We start from the raw sequence: 16,333 nt of genomic DNA on the forward strand, positions 1-16,333 counted from the left end.
GGATAGAAAATGGAGGCTCAGGTGAAATCTTCTCCATGCTGTCTGCAGTTCTTGGATGCCAGAAAAATCCTGTTGTTCGTCCAAGGAGGGATGCACCTGCACAGTGAATGGGCTCAGGTCTTAGTTTTGCACTGTGCGTGGGGAAGATCTGGAGGGATGTGAGATGTAATTAAAAGATCAGATATTTAATGCCTATTCCATGTTTTTTTAGGGGTTCGATGGCATCTAAATTTGCAAGAAGATAAAGACATTGCCCTGTCATGCTTACAATAAAATTTTAATGTTCAGAAGTTTCTTTTTATTCTTTCTTATTGCAGTGTGTAAAATTATGTGCCTATATGTGTGCAATCCAGCATCAGTGCTCAAATGCAGCATAATATCTCAATATAATTTAATTTAGTTCTGAACAGCCTTTAATGTTTTCAGGAGCCTCTCACAAAAGGAATCTCATTCCCATGAACACCTAAGCCTGAAACACCTCTATAATTCTCACTGCAGAACGTTGGAAAGACATGACTCAGAAATCCAGGAAAATACACTAATTATATAGTACAATTAATTGCACTCTGCAGTTTTCATTGCTTACTGGCAGATGGGTGATTCAGATTTTGAGGTGATTGGGCCAGTTTAAAGCAGAATATAACTGACTAATAGCTGGACATGTCAGAAGAAAGAAAGGAAATTGTCCATCTCATCCTCTGGCACAATATGAGCTCACTGAACTGGCTGGCAACAAAAATCAGTTTATTAGCATGTCAGGGTTATAAAAAAATTCTTGGTAAAGCACATGCCAGTGAGGAAGAGAGTAAAAAAAGGTCCACAAAGTTTTCCACACTGAATTCTCTCCCTAATTATTCCCCTGGGTAGGCAGAATCTGCTTCTGTGTACAACAGGTTATTGGTGATATGGGCAAATGTCAGTCCCAGGGGACCAATTAATTTTAACAGAGGCTCCGCTGAAAATCAGGGAATGAGGCCAAATATTATTCCAGAGAAAATCAGGTGAGTGTTTACATCTGGGGAAAAAGAAAGGGGAAATGCATAAGGGAAACCTAAGTGTGGTCTGCAGGCAGGACAGGGTGCACAAGCCTGGCTGGGGAAAGCCCAAGCACCTTCAGTCATAAACCAGTTATTATAATTTGCCATATTCACCCTCAAAATTAACTGCCCACTGGCAAAAGATGGATTTTGGAAACCCAAGCTGTGGGCAGTTATTGCCAGTCTCCACAGGCTGTGCTTGGTGATACAACATGGGGAGCAGAGCAGAGTGATGCTGACAGGAGATTTTTTCTGATTAACGCTCTGCTCTCTTTTTAATAAGCTAAGAAACGCTTGAAGAGCAATAAATTGCAATAACTGATAACTCCTAGACTATTTCTAGCCCACTTTTATGGAGGTAGAGAGCAAACATCACTTAAAACACTTGCATCTGTCATGACACCAGCTCGGGCTGTACCTGCTGGGCTGCAAAGCTGTGCAAGCAGCAGCTTTCAATGAAGTATTGATTCCTGTCAGTTTGCAAAGCAGAAAATAGAGAATGTCAGCCCTGCTGCAAGAGAGACCTCAAGGAAAGAGGAGAAGATCACAGGGGAGCTGAGCTGTGCTGCAGAATCCTTCCCTCTGGTCGAGCTGCAGCTCCTGTGCCAGCAATGAGTGAAATTTGTGATGAGCCAGTGCTGCTTCCTCACCTGTGAAATCATCTCCACTCTGAGCACCACACACAGGGGCTGCTGGGCATCTCTGCATCTCTGTTCCAGCCACACCAACCACTGTGACCATTGGCATTAACTGGCACCCTTGTTGCAGTCTCCAAGGAGAGGCTGAAGGTTTGATGGGCACGGGGAGTGAATTATTGCCACGTGCCTCAAGGTGCTCCCTCTAGGGCTGTGCAGGCCAGAGCCAGGCTCCTGAGCTGCCACCTCTTGGGATGGATTTGCTGCACTAATATTTTTAAAGGACAAAGGCAAAAGGGAGAAATGAGAAACTTAGGGTAACAGGGAAAATTAAGGAAGAGCATGTTGCTTCCCAAAGACATCTTGGAATGGATGTAAATACTTTTTCTTGGATAATTGTGAGGTCAAATGGGTGAATTTTTATGTAAATTGGTGACTCTGTGGAGACAACCACTTCATATGAGCAAATATTTCATATTGATGCTGCCTTTTTTTCAGATGAATGATTTCACTATCTACTTATACATGAAATACAGATTCTGTTATCACCTTAAGTATTAAATATCTATATTATTTTCAGATGAAACATGTTTAAAAATAAAGTAAAAAAAATGTTCCATAAAGCAACAGTTTATTTCTGAAATTCCCTGGCTTCTTTTTGTTTGCATTTATAATGCTTTATCCCAAGTGTGAATAACAGACATTTTTTGTGGGCTGCAGGATTCTAGAAATAATAAAAGAATGCTTTGGAAATGTGTCACCTCTTCACAGTTATAACTCAGCAGCTCAGGAGGCAAGATTTCCCAATGCTGACTCCTCTCATGTTGGCTACTATCTCCATGTCTGAAACAATTTATTTTCATATTGACTATAAAAAACAAGACATCACATAATTGTCTGGCCATAAAATATGTAAAGTATTGCACTATTGGGGCTCATTAGCAAAAGCATAGATGCCTTTTAGTAATCCATAAGGTGATACTTTTTAATGAATGCTGCAAATGATTCCACTGACTACCTAAAGATTAATAATAGATATGTCTGCTGCAACAAACAAGCCTCAAATCTCTGGAGAGAACTGGAGAAAGTGGATAATAATTAGAATAAGAGCACAACAGCTATTCTTATATTCGTGGTTTTGATCCTATCAGCTAAATGCTGGTTGTGGTTTGTGTTGTGTCTGCTGTAAACAGACTCCTCTTGGAGTGGGATCCTGCACTAGGAACACAGCTTGGCTTGGGGATAGGAGGAGAAAAGGATTTTAACTCAGACTCAGGGTTTAATGCTGCCTAATTTCAGGAGAGTTAAACATCTTTACAAGACCCGAAACCTTACAGTTTAATTATTTCTAAGGATGATGTTTACCCTTTTGCAAGGAGACTGAAAACAGGCAGCGTATTCAGTTAACTTTATTCTGGACTAAACTTTATTGTTTTAGTGCAGTGTCTCCCTTATTGCAGCATGTGGAACTCTGCAAAGGAGGTGTAGAGGATGTAGAGTGTTGAGATGTATATCCAATGTGTCAAGTCATGTGAATTATTACAAATGGGACAAATATCTCTATGGTAAGCAGCACTGGACACCTCCAGAGCCCCTGTACCACACCTCTGAAGGTTTGTGTGAGTCACACCATGCTGCTGGTTACCCTGTGCTGCTGCCCAGGCTTTGGAGATGGTGGGCAGTGCCTCATTCTCACTGGGAACAGGGGTCCCCAGGCCAGGGACAGCCCAGTGCCCACTTTGACTGGGTCTGTGCACCAGCAGGAGAATAAATGGGTCCAAAAGAGCTTGTATGGGTCATTGAGGTCCCTACAACTGCATTGAGCTGTGTGCTCCTATTTCCATATCAGGTGAAATGTCTCCATGATCCTAAAAACGAAAGCTCCAGAGAGAGAGAAAGGCCAGGACACCTCAGTGGCTCCTGCACTTTTCCAATCTCACCCAGTGTAACCAGACTGGCTTCTCTGGGTGCAGTGGGTACAAGGCTGTGCTTTGTACAGCTTATTGCTGAGAAACGCTTTGCTATGGTGCATCATCTCTGACCTGGGCTTGCTCTAAAGCTCTCAAAATCCATGGGAACGCTCTCAACAGACTCCTTTAAAGCTTGGATCAGTTTTAGTCCCTGGCAAAAGGAGGCCTGGCAGTCCTCAAACCCTCATGAATCCTGCCAAATGGCATGTGACTCTGCCAGAACCTATGGTGGTTTCTGGAGAGCAGGAAATTCTCCACAAAGAGGAACCTCACAAAGTTTTTTTTGCCTTCAGATGAGAGAAGGTGAATGCTACAACACTCCTGAGATGCCTCCTGTTGTTCCACCTGCACTTCAGCAGTGATTAAAAAATACTCTGTCCACAGTAACCCAGTGATCTCAAGCTGTAGATAAAATTATTCAGAGACAATGATTCATGGCTGGCCTGGTAGGCAGAACAAGCAGAAAGGCAATTTAATTTGAACATGTAAGCACACACCAGCCCCTGCACAGTACCCTGCCAAATTGGAGAAGTTCTCCATTAGTTTCTGCCTATATTAAAAAGAATTCCCAGAGGGTCCTGTTTAAACAATGTCTAAATAAATACTTTCCTGATCATTTCATAAATTGCTATAGCACCTCAGGAAACTCAGTGAGCACCCTCATGGCTGTCAGTTTGGAAATGAATGGTGGAATTGTTGTAACAGTCCTGGGCTGGCTTTTGTGTATTTGAAGCTCTCACTGGTGAAAAGATTTGTCTTCCACAGGAATCACTGACTTTTCAGTGTCTTGGCTGCTCCCTGAAAGGGAGCTGTGGGGTCTGAGGCCATGATAAGTTAATTTTTGGGTATCCTGCCTCCTGGGGTCTTCACAAAGACCTGCCACTGTCCTGCTGCATCACCTGAGATGCATCTCACCCCACCCTCCACAACCCAGTTTCTCCATCTGTTAAATTAGAGCATGAGATGTAAATTCCCACTGTAAAAAAAGAGTTGAAGTCTGTATCTCCATGTTAGAGATGCTCTCCAGGATGCTTTCCAGCTGCTGTTACACAGACAATTATTAGGCATCCTTTACCTCCTTGTTTGCTTGGATGGCCAGGTAGGAAAGCAGCGTCCAACCCTCTGGATTTGATCCTGAACTTGGCAAATCTGATATTTCCCAGCACCAGTTTAAAAAGATACAGCCTACTGTCATTTATTAATCCTGAGGAAATCTTGATTTCTAAAGGAAGCTTCCCTACCCTGACAAAGCTCTGGGGACATCACAGCATAAATGGCATAATCAAATTCAAAGTCAAAAACAAATATGAACATTCACCAGAAGTTCAAAAACATTTAAATTATAACAATTCAGTGGTTAAAACCATAGGGAGCTTACTGTTCACACACGATTGAAAGTAAAATAAAAAGGGCACTTCTTGATTTAAAAGTGTGAGCACTTGTTATTTTTAAGTAGGATTAAGTATCTGGACTTCCAATTACACAATGGAAAATCCCTTTTTTATTGGTAAGATTTTAATTAAGTACCTTGATTTCTGTAAATGGGAGCTTCATTTGACACTTGTGGCCAAGTTTGAATAAGTGCTAATAGAAACTGTGTAAATTCTGCTGAACTACATAGCTCTGAGTGCTGCTCAAAGAGCAGCCTGCCTCCAAATTCAATTCCTTTAGAGAAAATCTGAAATAAGCACATTGAAGTCAATGTTGCACTGGCAGAAAGCAGAGTAAGAATTGAGCCATGCCTAGGCCTGCATTAGTTTGTGCACAGTGTGGTGGATACCATAGAAATGTACATAAAAATGAAGATATTTTTCAAGCCCTGTCACAGCCAGATGATTTGTACAGGAATAAAGCTGCAAAATCCTCTCCTTCTGTACACCTTTCAGCCATGTATCTTCCTTTCTGCTGAGGATGCCTATTGGGGAAAATAAAATACATTGCCACATGCACAGGAACCAGCAGAAAAGAAGAAATCATCCTGTATTTCTACCTTCAGAGATGGCTTATTGCCTTAGATTTCCGAATTTTATTAATTTTCTTAGCCTTGAGTTTTAAACATAAGTTAGATATAATGGAACATTTATTTTGTAAGAGCATCCTTTAATGTGGATATATTGGAACATTAACCTGATGAGACTTCTCACAGTGTATTTCATAGACAAAAATGTGCTAAGTAGATATTTACAGAACATTGACTCTTGTGCCTCTGGTAAAGGATGACAAATACCTCTGGAATAGATGGCTTTTAATATTTTCATGTTACTTCACTTAAAGACATAGCTAAAGAAACATTTAATAATTCCTGAAACTTTGCTGACATAATTTTAATTATGTTAAATGATAATTCATAGTATCAAGAGTTTTCACCTCCCAGTCAATGGCTGAGCATTATAACTATTAAAACACAAAAAATGAAAACTAGAAACACTTGAAGGAGAGTATGTCTTTTATTAGTACAAAATTCTGTTTATTCCCTCTGCTGCTTATTTTTTCTCTGATTTTGATGTGGGCAATGCCCCTCTCACTTAGTTTTAGCTGCATGAAATTCAGATATCTTCCTCTGAGCTGTTTTTCTGGGTGACATCTGACTCCTATGTCACAGTCACCAGGAAAGAATAAGGTGCAATTCACTGAATTATTTTAGATTTTTTTTGGTAGGATTGGTTGCCCTTGCAGTGTTTATTTAATTATGATGAAAAGTTCAGCAAATCACTTGCATCTGGATGTCTACTTTTAACACTCACTTTATGTGATTTCTCGGCTTATTTTCAAATTCTGTACATTAGTTAATGCTAATTACTACTTTATTTTCAGGAAGACCCATGGACTTCACCAGGAGGAATTGTCCAACATTATTTAAAGCCCAATGTGTGGCTTTGCAATAATTTATATTTTCCCAGTATTTAGATTGCATTCCCATACACTCCTCTCATCCTTTTCCATCTCTCTGCCACCATGCCCATCCTGTGTGTTCTGCATCCGTTCCCCTCCTGTGCCTGGCAGCACCATCCCTCCCCTCCCAATGGCTTCTCACCACGTACACAGCTTTAATGAGCTGCACCCTAAGGGGGCTTGGACAAAGTTTCCCATGAGCCTTTTAAAAAAATAATAGGTAAGAAAAGTTCTTTTAGAAAGTGGTCACTCACAAGTTTCACCTGCACAGCTGCTGTTTTATCACAGGGGAAGGTGCAGGGGGGATCCTCAGAAATAAGTTATTCACTGCTGCAGCAGTTGCAAAGTGTTGCTGATAGCTCCAAACAAAACATTGAAGGAAAAGCATAAATAATAGTAAAAGCAGGCCTCTCACTAAGAGAGCACTGTTCCTGCTCTCTGCTGCACAGTATAAGCTTGATGAAGAAAGCAGGTGGCATCATGTTGTTTACAATAACTTACGCAGCAAAATTTGTCTTTTTTCCTGCTTTCTGACCGTCTCCTGGCAGACCTAAAGAAATAAATAAAATTCCATTTCATCCATAAGAGCTTTTGTGCTGCTTTTCTCTTTTGGTGGAGAGATTTCACTGAAATTATTTGATAGTCAGTGTCTGAGTTACGTGATTAGTTACCTGTATCACAGAGCATGGGTTCTAATCTCTGAGTGAATAAATATCACTCTTGGGATCATGAGGAGAAATTCTCAGGAGACTGAGACCTCATTGCTGATGGGAAACAAATAAGAAAGCAGCAGAAAATTTTAGGAAACTGTGTGAACAAATCTTTAATGAGTATTTCTAGCAATACTTAGTTGCATAGATTAATTTCATTTTTTTTCCTGTGACATTTGCATAAAATAACTGGATGAATGTTATCCCAATTTGTAAGAACAGGGAAGGAGGGAAGAGGGAGGGAAAAATCCCTTGTGTTCAGTGAGAAAATGTTTTCCCAAGTCCTGGGGAACTGGATTTACAGGGGGAGGGTTGAAGTGTGGCACAGGGATGTGTGGGATTGCCTGCTCGGGATTTGTGCATAATGAAGTTGGTTAATCAGTGCAAGTCCAATTGGAAATCCACAGATTATGTGATACAAGTATTGTCTGCAGCACTTCTGAACCTGTTCTAATCAAAAGCCAGGTTGAGGGAAGATAAAACAGATTTGCGCTAAAATGAAAGAGAAAAAAAATCTGCTCTCTCTGAGCAATAATCCATCTTGATGAAACCAGAGCGATCCCATGAGCCAGGCTTTTGTGAGCAAACCAGAGTGGGCTCATACAGGGAGCTAAATGGAGCTTGGCTGTCTACAATGGTCATTACAGCTTTTCTGTGCATATTAGCCTTCATTTCTATCACGTGTGCATTTAGAGCTTAGGGCAGGTATTGACAAAAATCTGAATATATTGCACCTCTGCTGCCTAATTACAGTGGTGACAGCAGAAGACAAAGGATATACATGAGATCTGAGCGAGGTGTTAAATCATAATAACATGTGTTCACACCATGCCCCATTCCTATATATGGGATGAAAAAATCCCACTAATTAAGGTTACTTTGTTAGACTGATAGGTAATTACCAGAGCAAAACTTATAACCTCCCAGCCCTTAGTGGGAAAAGGTCAAAAAATAATGGTGTAGTCCTTCATACATCTACAAGGAATGGAAAAGGAATACCAAGTAACTTAACACAGAGGAATTTTAAGTTTCTATACACACTCTTTAATGCTTCTTAAAGAGCACTGCTTAGATTTATATTTCTTTCAGCTTACAGGACATTCTGAATTTAATCTCCCCGTAGCCACTCGTCTACAATGATTTCAGCTGTGGGTCACAAAAGTCAAACCTGATAACAGCTCCATTGCAGCCCTTCTGCTTTAGAGGTCAATGGAAAGTTTCTCAGGAGGCATCATTCAAAAATAATATCTACTTCTACACGAGAGATTTGAGTCAGAGTTTGATTTCCTCCCTCCTTTGACTTGGAGACTTTTCTTTGATTAAAATGAAGAGAAGCACTAAATGCTGAACAGCTACTGGAGAACACATCTCTCTTAAAGAGCCACCATCTCCGAGCTCACATCTATAATATGAACCATGATTTTGTTGGTACAACAAGAAATAAACATTGCAGACAACTGTTAGGAAAAGCTGGTGACATTAGAGGGCCTATTAACACTCCGTCAAATTAACAATATATTTCTAATTCCCTTGAGTGTCATATGTGTTTTTGTTATAATATTGTCTGATTCTCTCCTGCATTAATGAGGTGGACTGCTGCCAAAAATATGCAAATGGAAATCCAGTGGACCTGCCCTTGTAAATTCAAATATCTAGGAATTCGCACTTAAATGAGAGTTGAGAAACTCCCAAACCAAGCTGTTGTTTGGTGGCAAATCCTGTGCTGTTAGATTGCTTGCACCAGTGCTGGAAAACATCAATATGTAAATGCCTTGAACTCTAAACTCCCGGAGCCTGTATTATCTGAGTTTTTACAGTGGAGGTGTCAGGTCCCCTTTAGACACTCTCCCACATTTAAATATAGATCTGCAATCAAATTATAGAGCTTTCCCTAGGAAACAGCAAGTCATGTGGTTCCCAGATAATGTAGACAAACAAATCACATTTCCTTGGCTCTCCCACCCTTTCTGAATCTGAAAATTACTTCTGAAGCTGAAATCGTTGTCTGAAAGCAGAGGAGAAGCACACGCATCTCTACACACACACAAACCCCCTATTTAACACAGCAACAGACTGTAATTCTCCTTAGAAACAACACAAAGCAACAATAATGCTCCACAAAGCACTGGGAACCACACAAACTCACTCAGTGGCCCCTGCTAAATCTGGGGTTAGGCATAATGACACGGGGTGTTGGAAACCACCCCATCCCCTCCTCTGCACAGCCCTGCTCCCATATGTTCCTTATTTCTGGTTACCTTCCAGCTGCCAGATGTTCTTCCCCACCACCACCATCCTGGACCTGCAGACCCCTTTTTCTGGGCAGAAATAATAGCATGCAGATTTCAGGAATATTTGCCTTTATTTGATGCTATTCTCGTCCCACCCTCGCCGTGGCTCCGAGCTCGCTGAAAATTACAAGGTGGATGATCTTCATTTATTGGGCATGTATTCATAGGTTTTAAGGCAAGCAGGGACCAATATCACTGTTTAATCTGGATTTCTGCATGACAATATTGTAGATTTTAGCTGGTGGTGCTGGTGCTGAGTCCAACAGGCAAGAACAGCCCCATACTCATTACATGCAGGCCAAAGGACAAACTGGCTCACATGGATAAGGTCTAAAATTTAACCCTTCTCCCACTAAAATCTTGGATTTTATTCCATGTGAACAGAGAGAGATTAACCAGCTCAATCCCTATGAGTCCACCTTCCTCAGCTTTTTCCTGTTATCTGGAGAGCTACCTTACAATTCTTTACATATGAAAAAGAGAAAGTAAAAAAAAAAAATCAAATAATAAAAAATTCTCCATTTCTCTACTCAATTTTCTGGAGTCTCAAAATTCTGGAGACCGTCATCCACTTTCTGCTGCTCTTATCCAGTAGGATGTAAGCCACTGTCATTTTTAATGAAAGCTTAATGTAAATCATGTGAAAATTCATGCAGTGTTTCCCTGAAGTGTCCACGCTAAATTGACATTCAGGAATTCATACCTTTCAGTGGGGAAAAAAAAAGAAAAATAAGTTTAGTTCCTATTTGAGACAAGTGGTTGTGATATAAATCCCAAACAAGAAATATAAAATAAAAAGATGGAAGAAGCAAAGTTGTATTTTTATCCTATTTAGGTACTCAAGCTGCAGCTAAATGTGTAATGGAGTTTACAAAAGCACATAAGTGAATAACTATGACCCCAGGAATGAAAATGCTTTCATAGCCCAGGTTCTCATTTAAAAGGATTGAAGCCTTGTCCACGTACTCACTGAGTTCTGCATTTCTGAAGACTCCAAAACACAACCACATGAGCAGTTTTATCAAGGCTTGCATAATTTCACGTTTTCAGTAAACAGATATACAGGACCCAGCTGTTTCTGGGGTATATCTGTGCATGTTTGACTTTTTTTTCCCTGTATAAAATGCAAACTCCACAGTAAAAATAAGAAATACTGTTTAAGTAGGAAAATCTTCCAGAAAGGTAAATAACTAGTAAGATGAGATTCAGTTTAGGCCAGGTGAATATCAATTGCACAACTGTAGAATGTAAAATAAAATTGATTTATTGGACAATATCTGATTTCAGTGGCTTTACACCAAGGATGCATTAGTTGAGCCAGTATTTTGAATTAAAGAACACTGAAAAAATCTTTTATGTTTATTGCACACCTGGCCATAACCAGCCCCAAACTTCCCTTAAATTCACTTGTCAGAAATCCACAAAGCAGCAAAATGCAACTCTTGGGGTAGAATCTCACAGTGCAGTTGAGCTCTAACAAAAATCAAGATTTAGACCACGTGTTTCCTGCATGATGTTGATCTGGTAATTGCCTTTCTTGCTGCTTTGGGTGAGATTCTGATATCCACTATATCGGTTTTCCCAGATGTTATTTTAGTCATCTTCCCTTTGCAAATAGAAATAATTTCTCCTTTTTGATTGCATTAAACTACACTTTAAATGAGCTCCCTACCTGTCTTGACAACTGCAACCACTGAGTGCTTGCAAGCAGGTACCCAGAGCAATTCAGACCTTCACATGTATTCATAATGAACCTTAAGCCATGACACAGTTATTTTTAAAATCTTTTCAGATAATCACCACTAAGTTCTAAAAGCATTTAGTCTGAAATAAGAGCTTTTCCTTCCTCACTCATCTCCTTGTGTTCTGCCCACTGGATACCCCAGTAGGAATGCAATGGCCACGTGTGTTAAAGGTGAGGAGACCCATCACAACGGCTTTTAAATTGTAATTATTCAAACTACCAGAAGATAAACCTGGCTCTTGAGGAGGGATCACTATTGACCCACCAGCTGTTGAAGTTAAACCAGGTGGGAATAGAGAAGATGACTTGCAAAAATTATAATAAAAAAAACCCAAAAAACCAAAAAACCCCCACCCATTTTCTCTGGTTTTCTCAAGTCTGCCTGTGCCCCAAGGAGCTGATAGCTGAGATTCTCCTCCTGGGAGCACTGCAGAGACCCCTGGAAGCTCCTCCTCAGCCAAATCACAGTGGGCTACATGAAACCAGGTGCTTCCTTCCCCTTCTTTCATCATCTGATGGTTGTTGGGGGATTTGGAGAAGTAGAGGCAGAGTTATATATATTCAAATATATAACATTTGTTATATATTTGAAAGAATTCGCTCTCTGAATCTTCTCTTTTTCTGGAAAGTTTTGCATGCCTGTGCATGTTTATGCTTCTCAGAGTCACAGAATCATGGAATGGGTTGGAAGGGACCTTAAAGATTATCTGATCCCAATCCTCTGCCGTGGACAGGGACACCTTCCACTAGACCAGATTGCTCAGAGCTCCATCCAGCCTGGCCTTGAACAGGGATGGAGCACCCACAGCTTCCCAGGGCAACCTCTCAAAAGTACAACACCATTTCATTCTAACCATGTAGTTTCAGTAAAGCTCCTTAAATGCAGAGAGGAGTCAAAAAAAAAAAAAATTACCATTGTCAATCTGTTTTTTTCCTGTCTTTATGGGATTTTGGGTACCAGATCCTGGCTCAAACACCTCTGAGTGTGTGAGTGTGAGGCAGCTCAGTGGTTCATGGCTTCCCAGTGTGTTCAGGCTTCTCTGGCCCCTGGGATAGAGCAGCTTCCAGACTTCCTTGGAGTTATATTTGCCCCCTAAAGACTGTGAAAAGCTGAAAACAGCAATAGTACAAGCCATGCTGCCCAAAACACTGCTCCTCCTCCTGCCTGTCATCTAGTTTATTCAGTGATGGAGCACTATCAAACTCTCTAAAGAATCCCAAAAATCCTCAAAAGATACTGCACAAGATGGCCCCTGACATTTTTGAGTCTTGTATGGTGCTGGCTCTGTGTAAAAAAGCTACATTGAAATAGATTATACTATAATTATGTAATATCATCTCACAAATTCATGTGTAACTCTATAAATACACCAGAATAACACACAGCATTACATTAAGAATTCAATATTGGAAAAAAAACAAAAGTGAGCACATCCTGAGTTAGCAGGGTGGTTTCAGGATCTGATATTATGCCTTTGTTTAATACTGTAAATTAAACAGGAAATGTAGTTTAATTTTGTGCATGCTTGTAAATAAACAACCTGTTGTAGATTTCATCATGCTCATTATATGGAAAATTACTCTTTTTTTTTTTTTGGTTTTTTTTCAAGAGCTTATGATATCAAATCTTTTGTTTATCTCAGTGATTTTTTTTACTGAACGTAAAAAAAAAAAAAAAGCATTATGCATCCTAACATCCATATCTGTAATTCTGTGAGCATCCCTTTTGTTTACTGCACACAACATAGTTGTAACAAAGACATTTATGCTTGTGGAGTCTGAAGCATGAAGTCGTTCTAAATCTGTGCCCACAGGTAATAATTACTTCCCTCATTAACAGATCTCCCCAGTCTCTCATAAAACAGCTCTGAAAAGGTCTCTTGGGACAGAGTCAGGAAGTGTGTTTTATGATCATTAATATGGTACTACCTTGGAAATACCTAGTCTAGCTAGTTTAGCCCCAAAGCTATGTTTATTTGCACAAACCCAGCAGGTTGCAGTGACAAGGAGTAGACTAAGCCAGCCCCAGTGGATCCTCCTCATCCTCTTTGTGCTGAATCACATCTTATTCTTTGGCATCAGCAAGTCATTACTAAGAGAAAAGGACATTACTAAGAGAAAGGGACAAAACAAGGCTAAAAAATGAATAATTTATGTAGGGCATTCAACAGGATATGAGAAGTAAAAGATCAAACTGTAAAAACCTCTTGGCAATTTTGTGTGTGCGTGTATTCAGGAAATTTTCAAGTTATTGTCTTAGCTAAAAACAACCATTAAGATAATTTATTAATAAGAGTTCAGGGCTGACAGTCAAAGATAGCAGTAGTGTAAGGAGGCAGGACCTCACTGGAGTGTGTACAGCTTGGTTTAACTCCATGAGCAAGGAATTTGGGTCTCTAGGTCTGTTGTACGGCAGTTAAGTGCTCCTTCAATAAATAATTGATCCATTTGTACGGAGATCGTGGGCATGCTAAAGACAGTGCTGCAGAATGAAAAATGCCCTGCAGGGAGATCTAGATGATTAACCAAACTAGACAACCACTTCATAGATTACCCAGTTTATAAAAAATGCATGAGTTTGGTTTAGTCTGAAATGGGTTATGAGAAAAGCACTAAACAAAATGTCTGAGGTCTGTAAAATTGGAGCCTGTCCTTTGTATCCATGGGTACCAAAATTTGACACAAGTCAGTTAAAATTTACCATTCATTCCTATAGAAATAATCTCAATAATCTCAAAAATTGATAAAATTTTGTTTCTCACACAACCTGAGGTGCTGTGGAAGGTCTACTGTCCTTTCAAGCTAGAGAGGGACCAATACTGCATGCACAGACTGGGATTTTCTCAATGGGTCCAGACTTTTTCTGGGACTTGGCCAAGAAAAGTCCTACCAAAACTTATATGCCACCAAAGAATCTGAGGAAAATTCAAGATAAAAAAGGCAGCTGTCTGCTGTTGAAGGAAAGAAGGGTTTTCTTGCCCCAAAGTACTTAGAGCACATGTCAAAACTGTCTTCCTCAGGTGCTGCTCTCACTTAGTGCATCAAAAACACCTGTCACAGTGTTATATCATCACTCAGAGATGCCACTCAGGGCTTTTCATTTTCTTCTTTTTGAACAGACTTCATTTTAGACACCTCCATCAATTTCCCTGTTGTGGCTTTCCCCCTTCAGGCCAAAGCATCCCGATTTCAGCACTGATTATTCCTATTACAAAAGTCCCTCAGGTCCTACTCAGACTGCTGTGCTTAGGGGTATGCTAAAGCCTAACTGGAAACATTCCCAGTGACAAAGAATTTACAAGTAATTTAAGGCAGGATGCAACAAGTGGGTATGTGAGACAGTAATTAAGGTGAGGGGATTGGAAAGGAAACCCACAGTGGCACTGAGTGGTCGCACTGATTAGCTCCACACAGTGGTTTAGACTCAGCTGCAATTTTATTTTTTTTTTTTTTAATGCTGAGGTATAAACAACTAAAATGGATACAGTTGTGATTTAGAGCTTAAGTGCTTTAAAAAATCTGAAATGAGCGGTTTGCAAAATTTCTCGGTTATGTGTACCCAAGTATCAGGTGAATTCTTCATTTTAGGAATTAGGACAGGTGGCTGAGGCTGGGAAAGCTCAAAGGGCTCTAGAACCACCTGATAAAATCTCAGTAGGGCAGAAAAGCTCAGGCATTTTGTTAACAGCCCTGTAAGATACTCTTCTCTAATGGGTACTTTAGTGAAAGTTTGGAGCCATGAAAATACAGCCTAGACTGATAAAAGTCCTCCCAAAAACCAGCAGAGCTTAGTGAGAAACACACTATCAATCCCACCGGGGTGGCCCTATCCAAAATTAAGTGCTTGATTTTCTGCCTCTGGGAGAAACTGGGGCCAAAACTTCTCCTGCCTCGTGTGGTGCATCCCCAAGGCTTTGTCTGCTCAAGTGGTGTCACACTCATCCTCTCCCAGGGGCAAATCCAGCCCTGCCAGGCAGGGAACACAGCTCTGGCCAATGTAAACTGGCACAGAGGCTGAGCAGTTGAGACCATCTGCAGATGTGCCAAAGGGAGAAATTTACTCATTGCTTGCAGGGGAATTGGGATGGATGGAAAGACAGAGAGAAAATGAAGGGTGCTGAGGGAACATGTTTGCAATATCACAGTGCAGGGGAAATTAGGACTTAAATTAGCTTTTCATTTTCAGAGGGAAGGTGGCTGATCCTGTGGCCATCAAGATAGGTTGTTTTGACATTATGAAAAACTGAGACAAGCTCTGAGGCAAAATGGCCCCATGGAATCTCCTGAACCCAAGAAAAGTGATCTGCAAGAAGCTGGAAGACGAAAACCATATTTGTGTCTGCCACTCAACATAATTTAATGTAGCAAATAGCAAACACTCAGACTGAACATTGGAGAGTAGAAACAGTGCAGGTATTAATATATCTGCTCTTCCCACAGATTGGCAAGCGGCCTAAATCCACTGCTACCTGAAATTATGCCAACCTGTTCAGCACATCTGAATTTAAAACTAATCTCTTATTTACAATCAAAGCATCTACAAAGCTGGTGCTTGTAATGGGTTTTATTATACTGCATTAAAGATTGTTGTTGAAATTTGCATTTCCAATGACCAATTAGTATATTTATTTATTAGAATTTAGCCATGCTATTTCTAGTAAATGAAATGTAGTACGTAAGAACATAAATAGGATTATTAGCTACATTCCTCTCTTTCCTCTCCTGTGGACTTCATTATTTTTGCACAGATGCCAGGATTTTCTTCTCAGTGAAAAATTAAGATTGCGTGAAGTCTTGCCCACTCTCAAAAGCTGTGATGACATTCAGTGTGATTGCAAGTTATACCACATTAAAAAAGACGTTTCTCTGAAAGCAGTGGTTAAAACCCAGACGCCTACATTTATTTACATTTGCAATGCTTGTGCCATGTGTATAGCATACAGTGAACTGCTAACTTTTGGAATGAAAATAACTTGTGTCTGTGTTAAATGTCACAGGAAATTGTAGCACTGATTAATAAGTAAAGAATACATAATTAGAAAAAAAGTTGCTTC

The sequence above is a fragment of the Ammospiza caudacuta genome, chromosome 9, assembly GCF_027887145.1.
Source record: "Ammospiza caudacuta isolate bAmmCau1 chromosome 9, bAmmCau1.pri, whole genome shotgun sequence".
Lineage (NCBI taxonomy): Eukaryota > Metazoa > Chordata > Aves > Passeriformes > Passerellidae > Ammospiza > Ammospiza caudacuta.